We start from the raw sequence: 13,456 nt of genomic DNA, 5'->3' as shown, positions 1-13,456 counted from the left end.
GGTTCACATAAAGTGTGATCAAGAGCATAGGTAATGTTTGGGAAGTCCCTGCTGATTATGCTTCCAGCCTTTTGATTCCACAGAAAGTAGTTTATTGTACAAATGTTAGCTTTCTACATTTTGAACGCCATTATTATATTATTAGGACATTTAGCAAAAAAATTCCATAGGTTTATGACTGGCACCTGTTTTTTAATACTCGAATATGTTTCATTTGCTACAGTAACTTATGTTTTGGGTTAATAATGCCTCTTATAATTTTTTTTTTTTTAAATTTTTTAAACCCATATGAAATATTAATCAAAATTACAATTTTCTTCCTCCCAACCTTTTTATATGATATAATAAGGGAGAACTGTCCAATTCTCTCTTCCAAAACCGCTAACTAACCATTGGAGGTCATTAATGAACCTCTAGCTTTGAGAAACTATCACAAAAGGTAGATCTATCCACTCTCATGTTCGATCCACAATTTATTAGAGCTTTTCACCAGTGATTATCACTCATATTTTTCTTTCCATATGTGAAATTTACTATAATGAAAACCTGGGGGGGGTGTGGGAATAGGTGTTTTAAAAAATTCCTTTTCAAGTTTTAATCTCAAACAAGCAAAGATAACATATAAACAAAAGAATCACAACCAAATAAATTAAATCACACAGGAGTAAGAGTTTAAAGACATTCAAACCATCCAGCGAGCAAGGATTTATAGTGGTTTGGTGACCTTGATCGACCAATCACTATGGACACTCAAATACCCTTTTGCCTTTTTTAAATTCTTCAGCTTGAGGTGGTTGAGATCGACCATTCATCTTCTTTTCCACATGTCTTGTGTTGGGATCTTCTTTTTCTCATGTCTCGAGTTGGTTTAATCTCCAATGGATGAGACTTCATCATGAGACATCAAGCTTTTGACCTCGATGCTCATCAATTACATTGAATACTAAGAATTACAAGGAAATACCTATCTATACATGGATTCTGACAAACACTATTAAATTATTTTTTCAAATCGTTTATATATTCTTATGGACATTGATGTATTCTTCCTCCAATGTTATTTTACATAGAAAATGGTAACAAAAACTCAGTGATTTTGCAAAATTTTTAAAGTTAAGTTTGTCAAATTTACTCAGTGTCAAGGTTCGACACATAATGTATTCCAACGTCGAGCCTCAATGTTACCCATCATTGCATCTTGACGAAACATTCTGTTATAACTATTAGTTGAGTTTTGGTGATAGGTAAGGTTGAGCTTCAACACTATAACACATTCTAGTCTCAATCTCAACACCGGGTAAATTTTATGAGCTAAACTTTAAAAAATCCGCAAAATCGTTGAGTTTTTGCTACAATTTTTCATGTAAAATAACATTGGAGGAGAATGATGGGATTATTGTTGTACTTCCTCAGAAATTAATATTTATAAAATTACCTTAACTTGTTGGGCAAGTAAAGAGTCGAACCACAAAGGAAAGGGGATGGAATCATGCAATGAGGATGAAATTGACTCAAACCAAATTATAAGACTGGTTGATGTCTGGAGTCAATAAAAACAGAAATATAACTTGCTGGAAAATAAACTAACACAAAGGAAATACTATGGATAGATATACCATTAGAGATGAGAGTCACCTAGGAAAATTACTTAAGCTAAATCTAAGTTCTATCTTTCTTTTAACTCAACTCCAAAGACTTGGTGTCCACTTTTTGGGCCGAAGATATAACAATGAAGCTTGAATAATAATGGAGACTAGGGCTCCTTCACTTAATAATGTGTGAAGACCTTACTACCACTTATCTATTATAAGTATGTATCATCTTGAATTTATCTAAGAATGAGACATCTAAGTTAAACATAAGAGGTGTAAGAATTCAATTAAGAGTTGAACGAAGTTTTGAAGTGAACATTAAAGAATAAAGAAGGATACACACATAAATTACAGCAAAAATAACTTGCTTCTAGGCTTCTCTCCTCTCTAATGGAGAGAGTTTTAGCCTATGGTCATGGCAAGGAAATAAGATAGAGTAAACAAATAGACACTTGTATTCATTGAAGACCAAAGTTACACTCTCTTCATCACCCTCTCACTGACAAATTTGCTGAACTTGGGAAAAGGAAAACCTAAGCTAAAAATGAAAAATACCATAGAAAAGGCCAAGGGTCAAAAGCCAAAGGAAGATAGGCCCTTTCCTCATTGGGGAAAGGTGCTATTTATAGATATTCTGAGGTTCTGGAAGAATCCTTTTCGAGACGCCACCACCATTTCATCCAAATTTACGAGTGAATAAAGTTCTCAAAGAATTAGGGCGATCCCATCGAGGTCCACTGCACCACAGTCAACCTGGTTCCAATGGGACTGGATCTTGATTGGGTTGCTTCATTTGACCTCCTAGTTGCAATGGAAAGTCGTTTGGTGATTTTGGTGTTCAATTTTAGTGACTTGATCTTTGCTTGCACAATGAACACATGCTTAATCAAATTTTTGACAAATGCATTTATTTCACCTAAATATGCTTATTTAACATGATAGAACATGCAAGATGATAATTTGATCTATAACATGATTATTTATATAATATGATAAAATAGGCACGTAAATCGAGATAAATTTTGGGAAATGTGTGGATAAATCAATGTTTTAAAATACTAATTAGAGAAGTATATCAATGTCCATAAGAATATATAAATAATTTGAAAATATATGAAAGAAAAATAGGAGAGAGTTATAATTTCAATAGATTGTGGATTAAACATGAGAATGGAGTGATCTGTATGTTTCACTATCATTTCTCAAAGCTTGAAGATCATTAATGAATTCTAATGGTTGTTTGGTGGGTTTTGGTAGAGAGAATGAAGAGTTCCCTCCCTTATGAAATCGTATAAAGAGTTGAGAAAGACGTTGTAATTTTGATGAATATTTTCAATTTAAAAAATTGTAAGTGCGAGCATTTTTGCCAAAAAAAAATGACCTTTTTACTGCCATTACGTTAAACTTGTGGAATTTTTGTGTGTGTGCTAAAAGTCGTTATTATTATAATTTTCTGTTTTTATAAAAATATCTCCAATATAACCATGCCTCCATGAAAATCCTCTCAAGAAACACTTCAAACGTTTCCAACCTTATTTTTATGAAACTCTAACTTCAACTTTTCATTGATTATTGATTGCAAATCGTTAATCATTCATTAGTGACCATTGACTGCTCATGAATCTCTGTTATTATTTTATTAAATAAAAAATTAAAATATGGATATCTAATCATTAATCTGTACTGTCAAGTATTCATTGATCAATTTTGGACATTATTATTCTTTGGAAGTGTAATAATTGGACTTGAAAAAATGTACTCAGTTTGTATGCGGTTGCCGTCGCAAGTGCAGAAAGCCATATATCTTTTTCTCCAGGATTCACAAGAAAAAAGATTTACGATTCTATGCACTTTTCATGTCAATCACGTATAGGCTAATGTTTTAGCAAGTCATATGGTTAGTCTTTTCTTTGAAACAATAATAAAAATACATAAGCAAGTTTTTGCAAACTAGTATTTAACAAAAGGGGTGTTTGGCCGACAATCTTAGGGGGACAACGTTGAAAGATAAAATTTGTCCTATGACTTAAAAGTTTTTTATACTTCGAACACCACCAAAAGTGATTTACAAATTAACAGTAAAAATCGACAGTTCACAATTCTAAATCACTTTTGATGGGATTAAAAATTTCAAATTGGATTGATTTTTTGTGAGGATGATCTCACCATAAAGATCATCCTCACAAACAATCAGCCCAATCATAAACTTTTAGGTTATATATGACAAATTTTGTCTCCCAACATTATCTTCCTAGAATTGCCAGCCTTTACTCTTCAACAAATGTTCATTAATCACTTAGATTTAATATTACTTTTTAGTTTAATTTAGATGTTAAATTCTTCTACTTTTTCATTATATTTCCCTTAATTTATATGAACAAAACATTGTTTTTAATATTATTTCATTATTGAAATCCACTAATAAATGTAATTAATTTAAAATAATTATTTATTTGTTTTACAAATATAAGTGTAGTTTGATCATTGATTATAAAAAGAAGCATTTCTTTTTGTAATCAATGGTTTAGATTACTTCAGGATTCTCCTTGCTAACATCCTAACTTTTACTAATTACACCCCAATTAATAATTAATACCCACTCTTGGAGCATATTACAAAGGTGTGGTTTAGATTACACTCTCCAACAATTTCATTAGTGGTTTAGGTAAAATTACTTAAAGGACCTTGTCAAAAGAATTTATTCTAAATAATCCCTAAATTTGGACAATAACTTAATAGGACATTAACTAAACAATTTATTTCCTAATGATCACCCATTATGGCAAATTCACACGGTTTTTTAATTTTCAGTCAAGTTCACCCTTTTCTATTCAAAGTCAGATCACAAATTTTACCGTCTAGAGTTCACTTTTTATTTACCAGTAAAATCCACCTACTTTCAATTTTCAAGTTTTTTTCAATTAAAATATATGGAAAGATCAAGTAATAACTTGAGATAGCAACTTGTTTGGATGATTTCAACCCAAATGAATCACTCTTTCAATTTTCATCAGGAAAAAAAAAAAATAAAAAACCAAACAGAAAAGCGTTGAAAGAAAAATGAAAAAATGAAAAAAATCCTTATTCTTTTTACCTACATCTTCAAAATATTTGAAAATTAACTTCTTCTTATATAATCTTTTTGACTGAACGGAGACTTCAAAACTAAATTGAGATGGGAAAAATCTAATTTTTTATATGAAAATGATGACTTCAAATGGTTAGAGCATTCAAATATAGAGAAATGTGAGAGATGATATATAAAGACTTTATGAAAAGATAAGTTTACTAAATAGACCATTAAGAAAAAAAATGAGAGTTTTATTGGCAACTTAAACTTTCCTTATTTTAAAGGTTGGGTGCCAATAGAAGCTCTCCAAATTTATCTAAAAATTTTATGGAACAAATAACAAAAAAGAAGAAAATATCCGAAGCGATGTAGGAAGGAAACGATAAGGGAAATCGCTCCAAGCCATAAAACTGATTCGGGAGGGAATGGGTGCGTAATACACACCCTCCTCTTATTGTACGCCCCTGTCTGAACCGAAAGTGGGCTTATTGTTCCACTTCCGATTATTCGTGAGGCAACAACCCTAACACCATACAATGATCTCTACAAAAAAAAATTAAATAAAAATGTCTCAAAGGCTTCTTGAAGAACAATAGATTGGAGAGAACTAAGGGTCCACTCAAAAAGCCTGAAAAGATCCATAAAAAAAAATGAACAGATCAATCAATTTTTGCCTCATAACTAAGCCATCTGATACATATAAAATGGGGAAAAACTCCCCAAAAAACACAAATGGCAACTCAAAGAGGCAGACCCAATCAAACTTAAATCAAAGACGAAGAACACAAGGGCGAGGATGAGAAGAGTCTCTCTCTCTCTCTTGGCCGCTTAGGATATGAAAAATTAGGGTTTTACTTCTCATTCTCTCAAACTAGCCCACATAATATTAGAGAAGATTAGGGTTTTACTTTCGGTTTTATAGACTTCTTTTAAGGTGATTCTCATGCATATTACCATAACACCCTTTATCTTATTTTAGCTTTTATACCATTAAGCTTATGGAAAAAAGCTTATTTTGGTCACTATGAAAATTGTGTTTGGACTTTTTCGATGTCGGTATAAGTCCAAGGAAATGGTCATGAACAACCATGGTTTTTAAATTTGTATGAGACCAAGACGTATCGCCCGAGTTAACTTGATATTAGAGCTGAACGAGACCAACTCACAAAGTCATTTTTTGACTGTGATTTATGACTCACGTTCATTTTTTTATTTGACTCACGAGATGTCTCAAATATATCGGAAAACTCATCTGAGACGACTCGATATCGGCCTTGGATGAGACGAGACGAAATACCGAGTTTAAAAATCATGTGAACAACCACTTCCCATTATACATATGATCCGTTTGATTACCATTACCTTTATGGTAGAACTAATTCTGATTTCTGATTTTCCAATTTGGTTATGGTAAAAATAGTTGTGGTAAATGCAATTATTTAAGAATGGTTATTAAATGAAATAATCCAGTATATCTAAAATAATATTGGGACCACTCATCTTTGGTATTTTGGAACAATTGCAAGGAATACGTCTTCAACATCAAATTATTTTTGTTTACATAAACTACTTTTATTTATTATTATTATTATTATTAATAATTCATTTATATATTTATGTTTTAAAAATAATTTGATTATAAAATTAATTATATAATCCCATTTACTTAACTTACAATCAACCTCATAATCCATTCTGAGAATGGTTACGACTTTATAACACATCATAGTAACCTTAAGTTACAAGATTTGATTTACAAAAGACTAAGTCTGACAATGAAGGTTAATAATGGTGATTTTGAAAGAAAAAAAGGATAAAATTAAGGAATTTTATAAATATATTGATGATGGTTGTGAAGAGTTTAATTATTTTATGTTTGCATGTGTGTATCTTAGACTAATTAACAATGGCGGAAGTAGGGTAAATTAGTTACAAATTAAAATAAATGTACGTCGATCAACAATGTTAATCCAAGTGGGGGTGAAACTAAGGAGGTGTCGTGCTCATCTAGTGTAATTTATTTAAGAAAGCTAAAGTAGGTCTGAGATGAGATGCCAATCGTTCCAACTTATTCTAGTTGTAGTTATAGAAGAATTATTAATTCTCTTAGATGATCATTATAGAAACCCTAAGAGGATATATATGGAAAATGGAAATCCTAATTGATTTAATCCTAATCTCTTAAGATTTGATCTAATCTAAAATTATGATTCAGTGCATTATATTGCACGTTTTTATATTGTATCATAGTATACTATAATAATATTAACCCTTCTTAGATAATAAGTTTGGTGTTAACATATTGAGAATTTCATGACATAAGGTGTATCAACCTTACCCTAATATACTAAAAAAGATGTCCGAGGTGAAACACATATTTTAGTTAAGTGATACTTGTAAATATAACTCCATATAGATTTTGTTAAACCCTGAGGTTTTGATTCAGATCTCAAGGAAAAAATAGTGGAAGTTTGAGAAAATCCTAAAAGTAGGACTTAGGGTAAAACTTTAGGATTTTGTTCTGATTATTTTTAAAGAAATTTGATCTCACCGTTGAATTCAAAATGGTCAGAAAATATATTTTAGCTTATAAACACACTCAAATGCGAGTCTGAACAGAAAAGTTGTAAAATCCTCAATTTTCGAGTCAGACTAAGCTAAAATAATGACTTTTTTTCTAAAATAAGAATTTTTAAAATTCGATCACACCATTGGATTCATAACAAGAAATTATAGAAAATAAATTATTTACTTATCATTTTTGGAGCCTAGAAAGTCGGATTATCATAAAAAACGAAAACGACGTCAATTTTAGGGTCCCATTGGGCTGAAACAAATAAATTTTTGTTAAAGGCATAATTTGTAGAATTTAACCACACCATTAGAACGAAATAAAAAATTAGACAAAATAGAGTATTCATTTGTCACTTTTGAAGTCTGGACGGTCAAGTTATCGTTGAACGAAACAATAGGTAAAATATCGATTTCGTCCCACACTTATATAAATAATTTTTTTAATGAAAAACACTATTCATTGTCTTGTTAAAACATCCAAAACCAGCCACGACATTTTTAAAAAAATTAGTTTTTGTTTCGATCTTTATACTCCGATTTCGTCGCGAATGGTCCGCCTTTGACATTCGACGTAGAAGGAAAAATCGTCCACAACCTTGTCCTCTACAAAATCCACCCAATTTTCTTTCATTTTTTCTCATTTTTTATCCTATATCATCAAAAATCAGTCATATATGATACGAAAGTTTCGAAACTTCGACCCTAGATTTTCATCTGTGTTAAGGCCAAACTGTCATTCGTTGTAGAAGGAAGAAAGGATGTCAGCATCGAGATCTTCGAAATCACGAGATCAAATTCAAAAATCAGCAGTCTCAAAATTTAATTTACCTCGATTTTCATGCCAATCATCTCGATTTTCGCGCATGTGCTTTAATTCTATCGCCTATAGATTTGTAAGGAACTCTCAATTTCTATTAGTAATCGTAGATTGTAAAAATTGCATTTAAGATTTTATCAAAAATTTATTATCTATTTCCAAAAATATAGAATTCAATTGGTTATTTCAGATTTACGCCAGAACTTGCATTTTGATATGTTTAATTGTATTTTATAACAAATTATACATGGGTAGGATATTTCACTAGGTTTTGTATTGACCAATTGGGTTCTGTGCACTGCTCGAACCCCATGTTGATATACGTTTTGTAATTTTTTAGTTTAATTGATAAAAAATAAATTTTAAAGTTTGAAAAATATTTTAATAATCAATGAACTCATATTGAGTTGATAAATGTCAGAAAATGAATATCGTATTCAAAATATTGAAAACTGTAGAAATCAAAAAAAGGAAAATGGATATGAAAACATGATGTCTACATTTTACATTGTGATGTTATGTGTGAGTTGATGAACGGCTATCCAAAGATAATGATATTGGTTGCATGTTTATTTACTTTCTGTTAGCACGAGGAGTTACTTATTCTTTTGTTCTATTATTTATTTTAGGTCGCATGGCCACAGTTGCATGGTAGGAAACTGGATATTCATTCTCAACTCTGTAATGTTAATTTCTTATTTATTTTCAAAAAGAAAATTTATATATATATATATATATAGTTATTTTGTGAACTATTAAAGAGTTTGTGAATACCTGAAGGGATAGTTTGTCATATCATCCGGAATGATATACTATCCTAGGATGTACGGTAGGGACAACCAAATTTATACGTGGTATGGGACGCGTATGAGAGTGGAGTCATTATTGAAATCTGAGTTTATTTCTCTTTATATTTACTAGTGAACTTGTAATAGGTGGTCATATATGAATGGATTATATATTTGGGAATCACATGCATGCCTGATAGGCATAAGCAAAGATGATTAGTTAGTGATCACTAACAATCTATAGTAGTCGAACATTCTGACACATCGAAAAGAGAGCCATTGCTTATGGTTACATCAAACGACCAGTCTGAGCCGAATAAATGGTTAATCAAGCGTGGTAAGTGCAGCGATCGGCCACAAAATCATGAATTAAAAGCCAGTAAAGAATTGTAATGTCATATCCCGACTGGGAGTAATCCAATCGTGAATCCCAATTATTTAATTCCACTACTTCACCATTGTGTATTATGTATATGTTGCTTTATTTTGATACATAAATTGAAATGCATGTTTAATGTTTCTATTTGGTAAATTAGATTGGTATAAAAATAAAATGCTATAGTGGGTATTGTTGATTGATGTAATGTCAGTTTTAAAATGTTTAGTTGCTCATCCCTAGCTATATGTGCCAGTTAATCATAGTTTCTTCTGTAAAACTTTGCATATATTAAAATGATTCAGTATGTTTATTTGTTTATGTTAGGAGAAGGTTATTGGTAGAAATTATTTATTTCTCTACTGGATAACTATTGTTACTCATCCTTCCTTCTTATTTTTTTTAGTTTTAGAGCCTGTAGTTAGCGAGACGGGCAAATAACCAGCGAGTGGGGACCATCTGGTGGGTCAGATAGACAACCAGAGTCCATTACCTGGTGAGTGCTGGGGTTATACCCCTTAGTGGTGTTGGTTAGATCAGGAGTATTATTATATTGAGCATTAGGATTTTTGTTAGAGTGAGGATTTTCAGAGTAATCTTGTATATTGTTTATCTTTTCGCACTCTGATCTATCTTCATGGTTAGATGTATATAAAATTTTCTCTGTTATTCTATTTTTGTATGTATATATAGGATATTGTAGATTTTGTTTATCAGGTGAAATAGGTTGAACGCGTTGGAATGCTAACATCAATAGAAGAAACCATGCCAAAATTTCAAGGTACCACCTAGTGCCTCGAGATCTGACATGAAACTTTGTGTTAGCATTTGGTGGGGTGCCACAGATTTAGTTGAATCATAAGCTTTGATTATCCGAGGTCTAGTGGCCTAAAAACATGGTAATGTACAATACCTTATTACATGGTATCTCAAGGTAGATCATATATGAAGTTTGCATTAATCTCAAGCTGATACATGTGTTTTGGATATTGTTGGTGAAATTTTGGCACTCACGTCTACTTTGCTCAATATATTCTCATATTGTTTCTTTATTATTGTTGAATAATTTTGGTTTTATTATTCTTTTTGAGTTTTTTTTATCCTTTTTATTCTTTTCCATTTATTAGACTATGTAATTTCCCTTTAAAGTCTAATTAGGGCTAATCAATTAAACAACTTATTTTTCTCTCTCAATTTTAATTTGGTATCAGAGCTAGGTTCTCTTTATCTCCATCGTCCCCCACTCCTTCTTTTGCTACAAACTCTATCACCCTCATTTTCCTTAAATCATTACTTTATACCTCTTGTTTTCGATACATGTCACCCCTACAAGGGTCTTTTTTCATTCCACACCCTAATCACATCATGTGATAGGGTTTTAAAGATTGTTTGAATCCCTATGGCAGTAGTGTAGCCACCATAAAGGGCTGCGACAACAGTAGGCTTTTGGTTGGGGGCTTTTAGGCCTAACGATGGAATCTTGGACCTCTACAAAGGCTTGCGATAACAATAGCTTGGTGGTTTGCTGAAGACTAAGGTAGACAACACATGATTGGATCTCTACAGGGGCTGGCGATCACAGCAAAGCACTGTTTGGAGCCTATGATCATAGTAGGGGTGTTGGTTGAGGTATGTACTCACAACAGTGTTGCTGTTTGAGGCTGGCAATCACAACAAAGTGCTGGTTTGGAGCTTGCGATCATAGCAGGGGTGCTGGTTGAGGTCTGTGCTCACAGTAGTGTTGTTGTTTGGGGCTGGTGATCACAACAAAATGCTGGTTTGGAGCCTGGGATCACAGTAAGGGTGTTGGTTGAGGTTGCACTTACAGCAGTGTTGTTGTTTGACGGTTGTAACAATAACAAGTGGCTATTTGAAGCTTATGATAATGATAAAACTAATTCTTAATGTCCTACGATTGAGTTAATACCTGCTTGGGTCCCCTACAATCATGTTTGATCACCTTCTACGCCTCCTACGATAGTATTTTGTCACCTTTAGGGTGTTGTGATCATTTTTCCTCCTTGGGAGTCATCCCCTCTTCTTATTTGAACTTTCTTCAAAATAGAGCACATTGACTCTTTGATGGCCTTCAAGACGTCATCTTCCTTGATCACTGATAATAGTGATGGATCGAGTGATCTTCCCTCGCTTTCAACTGACTTTCTAAGCATCCAAATTACCACCGTGAAATTAGATGGTCCCAATTATCTTTTTTGGGCACAATCGATTGAAATGTCTATTGATGGAAAAAGAAAGATCAGTTACCTCACAGGGATGGACAAACAACTTGCACCAACCGATACTACTTACTTCAACTGGTTTGCTTATGATTCTATGGTCCGTTTTTTGTTAGTTACATCTATGCAATCACATATTGAGATGTGTTTTATGGTCTCCACAACAACAAAACAGATATAGGATTCCGCAAAGAGTATTTACTCGCAAAGTTAAAACAATGTCTGCATTTTTAACTTAGAATGTGAGATTTCCCACATTACTCAAGGTGACTGTTCAGTCACCACCTATATATCTAAGTTATGTGCTTGATGGGAATAGTTGACTTTCTATTCTTCATCCTATGCATGGAAAGACCCTTTTGATGAAGGATTATATGCGTTGATTCTGGATAAGAATCAAGTTTTACAATTTCTAGATAGTCTCCGGGATGAGTTTGAGTATGCGAGAGTTCATTTATTGGATATGGATTTGTTTTCGTCCATACATACTGTGTATTCTTAGGTCTTGACTAATGAAAGTCATTGCACAGTTGTTCTATCTCATTTTTCAGGAGAACACTCCACTATATTTGCTCGCTTACCTTCTCTACAACCTTTTAGTGGGTCTCTACTTACACGTCAATGAAAAAATGTAATCATTGTGGAAAGTTGGGTCACGTGAAGGCTTGTTGTTATGCGCTTCATGGTCGTCCTAATCAGCAACATCGATTTTCAACTCATATAGTCTTTTAGTCAATTATTGATCTAACATCTCCTTCAACTACTACCTCCTCTTCGAATACAATATCTCTATCCTAAGCTAAGCTTGACAAGTTTAGAAAATTATTCAATCAGATGGAGACTTCATATCAGTCGATTTCTATTTTTGTTCGCTCAGGTAACTTTGCATTTACACACAATGTTTTTACCATTTCCTTACCATGGATCATTGATTCTGGTGCCTCAGATAATATGACCGGTACGTGTGGAGGTTATTTCTCACTAGGAACTGAGGGGTGACATGTGACACCTAGGGATTCGAGTTTGGTATGGATATACGAGGGTAAGCTCGGAAGAAAGTACAAAATATGTACGAGATACATCCCAAAATCCCCTTCTAAGTTGGAGAAGGGTAAAATTGGTAGTGGGATCCAATTAAGTCCTAAGGTCTCATCTCTATATATATAGATGGACAAATGAGCTAAAAGGGCTGATTTTCTCCCCTCTTCAAACTTCACTTATTTTTTGTACTAAATCTCTGACTTGGGCGTCGGAGTGGTGTCGTTGTAGGCACACCTAGGAGAGAGAGGAGAGGGGATCGCAAGGTGGCATCTCAGATCTTAAAGTAGAGTGAAAATCCGCATCTACAATTGGCGTCGTCCATGGAAAACGCTACTAGGAGAATGACCAAGTTTTACCAGCCATGGTTAATTGGGAGCGATGACTTTGAATTCACCTTGGTTGAGGGAGGCATGAGGGATGGTCGATTGGGTTCTTTTATCATAAAGGTTGAAAAAATGAGGAAGGATGGCACGGATTAGTTTATCAATCACAATTAAGATCTCTCGCAAGAGAAGAAATTGGTTGACCTCCCACCAGCACCAGATCTGTGAATCAGATGAGTTGAGTAAAAAATTGAGTAGATTTTATTTTCCTTGGCTTCTCTAGGCCGTAAAATTGCAAAACATTACTCAGATGGATTGCTCGTCGTTTTGTATAGTTTTAGTTTTGGGGCCTCTCATGAAACCCTAGACTCGAATATAGATTTAGAGGGGTTGGAGCATGAAGAAGGTCGAGGTGTATGTACCCCGACAACAAAGGGTCTGCGATTGCTGCTTATTGGTCCCCTCCCAAACATCTCATTAATGAGGGATATGCTGTTGGGAATAATCGGATTATGAAATGATGCTTTAATAGCACTTTAACAGTTGCAATGGAGTTTGTTTTCTTTGTAATGGAGCTACAAAATCAAGCACAAGATCACAACGTATTTGGGGTCTGAATCGATGGTGTTGGTTCAAAG

At 33.2% G+C, this 13,456-nt stretch overlaps 1 non-coding gene across 1 annotated transcript; it reads right to left on the bottom strand.

The window, feature by feature from the left end:
• Positions 1-5,226: 5,226 nt before the first annotated feature.
• On the bottom strand, positions 5,227-5,354 carry LOC147400309 (small nucleolar RNA U19). Its single transcript, XR_015179555.1, has one exon. It is a non-coding gene; the product is annotated as a small nucleolar RNA U19 (small nucleolar RNA).
• Between the last annotated feature and the right edge of the window lie 8,102 nt (positions 5,355-13,456).

The sequence above is a fragment of the Akebia trifoliata genome, chromosome 6 (assembly GCF_017979445.1).
Source record: "Akebia trifoliata isolate Shusen 1 chromosome 6, ASM1797944v1, whole genome shotgun sequence".
Lineage (NCBI taxonomy): Eukaryota > Viridiplantae > Streptophyta > Magnoliopsida > Ranunculales > Lardizabalaceae > Akebia > Akebia trifoliata.
The sequence above is the reverse complement of the archived record's forward strand: the minus strand, read 5'-3'. Positions and strand labels throughout refer to the sequence as shown.